The sequence below is a fragment of the Rhincodon typus genome, chromosome 41 (assembly GCF_021869965.1).
Source record: "Rhincodon typus isolate 14 chromosome 41, sRhiTyp1.1, whole genome shotgun sequence".
Taxonomy (NCBI): domain Eukaryota; kingdom Metazoa; phylum Chordata; class Chondrichthyes; order Orectolobiformes; family Rhincodontidae; genus Rhincodon; species Rhincodon typus.
Window position 1 is genome coordinate 6,691,278 of NC_063372.1, and position 4,039 is coordinate 6,695,316.

Consider the following 4,039-nt stretch of genomic DNA (forward strand, 5'->3'; position numbering starts at 1 on the left):
TTGAGCCATTTCTGCAACCAAATGGCTAGTTCTCCCTGTATTCTATGTGATCTAACCAGTCTACCATACAGAACCTTGTCAAACACCTTACTGAAGTCCACATAGATCACATCCACTGCTCTGCCCTCAATACCCTTTGTTACTTCTTAAAGAAGTAGTTAGACAATTTTCCATCCACAAAGCCATGTTGACTATCAAGTCAGTCCTTGCCTTTCCAAAGGAATACAAAATCCTGTCCCTCAGGATTCCCTCCAACAGTTATGTCAGGCTCACTGGTCTATAGTTCCCTGGCTTTTCTTTACCACCTTTCTTAGATAGTGGCACCATGTTAGCCAACCACCAGTTTTCTGGTACCTCACTTGTGGCAATTGATGATACAAATATCTCTGCAAGGGGCTTAGCACTCACTTCCCTAGCTTCCCAGAGTTCTAGGGTGCACCTGGTTAGGTCCCAGGGATTTATCCATCTGTGTTTCAAGCCATCCAGCACCACTTCCTCTGAAATAGAGATTTTAAGATGTTGCTATTATTTCCCCACATTATCTATCTTCCATATCCTTCCCCACAGTAAACATTGATGCAAAATACTCATTCGTTATCTCCTCCAGCTCCTGTGGTTCCACACATAGGTGGCCTTGCTGATCTTAAGGGGCCCTATTCTCTCCCTAGTTACCCTCATGTCCTTAATGTATTTGTAGAATCCTATCTATACCTGACGTATGCTTCCTTTTTCTTGGCCAAAACCTTAATTTCTCTAGTTGTTCAGCATTCCCTACACCTACCAGCCTTGCCCTTCACCCAAACAGGAATTATTCAATGTATTATCCAAATGTCTTTTAAACATCTGTTTGTGGTGAATGTGGGTACAGTTACATTCACCTCATGATTTTATAAATCTCTTTGTAATCTTGTATAACCTTAGTTGTCCACCAGATAGTAAATAATTGATACCTCAAGACTGATCCAGTGGCAAAAATGGTGCTCTAACCTAAAGACCCATTAACTATGGGTATTTACTATGCCTTAGCCAACACACAAGGCATTCGAATACCTTACCCTCATACTGTGAGCACCTATCTTGTCCAATAAGCTTAGGCGGCACCTTATCAAAAGGTCTTCTGGAAACCCCAATACACATCTACCAGTTCCCCTTCATCCACTCTGAATTAAGCTTTCCTAAGTGTCCTGGAGTTCGTTTTCTAACAGATCAGAATCTAGGCATTAGCACTGCAGGCTGCCTGAAAAAACAAAAAACAAACAAGGATCAAATCCCCAATAAGATTTTTTTTAAAAATCCACCCCCCTCACTGTCCACAGACCATTTGCACACTAAACAAAAGCCTAGATTGTTCTGAAGTGTAGACACTATGCTCTAAACTTGAAATACACACATTACCTTCTGCTTCTAAATCAGATCAGCAGCACTATCCAGCTCCTGAATAAAAAAGGCACAACAGCTCAAAATTAGAGAAGTCACCCAACTGGTTTCTATCTACCTAGATGTGATAGAACCACCCTCCCAAAGAGTCAGGGGGCTGAATCCAAAGCTCTAATTAAGCATTCAATTTCACAAGAGCCTACACTAATCAGACAGTGGCTGGCTTGGTTAATGTATTTGCACTTATCTATAAGTGTCAAGTCTGCTAGCCTCGAGCTCCTAATCAATCTTAGGATAGTAAACTTTTCGTAGAACACAGTTTTAATTTGAAAACCAACATTATCCATGCATATTTTTCCAGAAAGGTCTTAAGTGACAATAAATGCAAGTTTGAGGAAAAAGCCAAAAAACACAAAGATGCACACTGCACAGGCTCAGCCAAGTCCAATTTTAGCATAGTTTGGAGATATCACCCACCATAAAGAAAATAAAAGCCAAAAAAATTCAAATAAACAGTAGGGATATAACAATGAAACTGTACAAGACAGTGCAGAGGCCACAACTGGAGTATTGTGCACAATTCAGGTCACCACGTTACAGGAAGGACATCACTGCACTGGACAGAGTGCAGAGAAGATTTACTAGAATGTTGCCAGAGCTGGAGAATTGTAGCTGAAGGAAGACTGGAGAGGTTGGGATTGCTTTCCTTAGAAAGGAGAAGGCTGAGGGGATGATATGATTAAGGTATACAAAATTGTGAAGGGTACGGATAGAGAAAAAGTAGACAGGAGGAACCAATTTCCTTTAGTGGGGAGCTCAAAAACTAGACATCAGGCTCAAGCTAAGTGACAGGAGGAATATGTTGGACGTGAGAAAGTTAAAACAGGGTGATGGGGTTTCTGAAAGTCACTGCCTGTGCTGGTGGAGGCAGAGACCCTAAAAGCTTTAAGGTGCAGATCTAGGTACTACTTTTAAGTGATGTAAACTGCAGACCATATGCAAGAAGATGGGATTAGAAAAGGGCATTTGGGTGTCTTCACATCAGCATGGACAAGATGGACCAAATGCCCCCTTATGTGCTGTATCATTTCTATGGTTCTACCATGCTGTGACATTATACTTTACACATTCTGCTTCCTAGACTTCAGGACTAATAAAGAGAAAGGATAATTGTACACCACCAACCCCTACCCCAAACAGTTTGTCATCAAGTTTGCAATTTAACCAAGATTGATTGGTTGAAATAAAAACCTTTAGAAAGTATAACTCAGGTCATGCACACAAGCAGCAATCATTGCAGGCCATCAGATCATGCCCTGTGTGCAGGAAACAGTTTAATCCCACAATGCCCCTCACCCACCCATTCTCTCTCTTCTGGAGAGAGAGTCAAGCCTCTTGACTTTGATGCAAAACCCACACTCCTGCCAGGGACTGCACCTCCCAGTCTGAAGAAAATCAAACTTCAACTCTTCATCCTACGATCACTTCCCCAATTCATTTCAAAATCTTGCCTCCTTGAACAGGTGCTACAACATCCACTTGAGATTCCACTGCTCCCAACAGGATTTGCAATACAACTTACTAAAGCCCTCCCATGTGTATTTAGTGATGCTTACACTAATCTTTGGCAGATGTGTGCAACCCTACACAACTACTCTTGAATACGGTTCAAACAAACAAACAAACACAAACTGAAAATAAAAGCAGAGAGATCACAAGTGAAAGATTCAAGTAACAGGTGCACAAACCATGGTATCCAATGTTTATTGATCAAACAGTTTGGACCTGCATTCCTTAAACCTTCATTAGATGGCAAATTGCAGTGATCTATTTCATCACATGGGCAACTCCACCCAGTCTAAAATGTGGTGCACTGTTTTGGAAATGGGATAAGTTATCAGGCAAAGAATTTAGCCTTGTATGCAAAAACATGTCACTTCTTTCCCATTGACTGGAATGATTTCCATCATGCTCAGTACAAATTTAAGATGTGCTCACAATATGACTATCATAGCACGTGAACCAAGGGTACAACAACTCCTTTTATTTACCTCAGATCATTAGGCACGATGGAGGGAAGGTGATTCACAAAGCAGCTGAAGATGGTTGCGCCAAGGACACTATCCTAAGGAACTCTTGTCAAGATGTCCTGGAGCTGACCAACAACCACGACCATCTTCTTGCGTGCCAGGTATGACTCCAACTAGCAGAGAGTTTGCACCCTGATAGTCATTAATTCTAATTTTGTTAGGGTTCTTGATGCCATACTCAATCAAACACAGTCTTGATGTCAAAGGCTGTCACTCCGACCTAGTGGCCGGAGTCTAAACTTTAAGATCTTTAAAGAAATCACATCGTTCAGAGTCAACTCTGTACTGTAGGAGGAAGCTTCCTCGAGTTGCTCTTGAGCGTGAACGCCCCAGCTTGCAGAGTGCATACACACACACGCACAAGGAAAGGCGTAGTACTAGCCAGTGCCCAGCAACAAGCAGCAATGAGCATGAACTAACTTGCGCAAGAAAAAAAAGACTTTACCGCATCTTAAAAATCCCAGCGCAAAATGAAAGTGTAAACTGTTAAGAGATACAGTAGGAGCACCCAGTAAACAGGACTATCGTTAAAGTCTCAGTGCAGAAGTATCAAGACGGCTAGCACTTGCGAG

At 41.8% G+C, this 4,039-nt stretch overlaps 1 protein-coding gene across 8 annotated transcripts in view; it reads right to left on the reverse strand.

Annotated features, from left to right (window-relative positions):
• Positions 1-3,613, reverse strand: part of LOC109926329 (ADP-ribosylation factor 1-like) — a 28,125-nt gene extending 24,512 nt beyond the window's left edge. For 3 of the 8 annotated variants that reach the window (XR_007265896.1, XR_007265895.1, XM_048618950.1), the window contains exon 1: positions 3,429-3,611. The gene's annotated coding sequence lies outside the window, so the exon portion shown is untranslated. Of the gene's footprint in view, positions 1-1,055; positions 1,240-1,395; positions 1,435-3,428 lie in introns of those variants that run through there. The other 5 variants (XM_048618948.1, XM_048618951.1, XM_048618946.1 and 2 more) reach the window with 5 other exon arrangements.
• Positions 3,614-4,039: the final 426 nt, after the last annotated feature.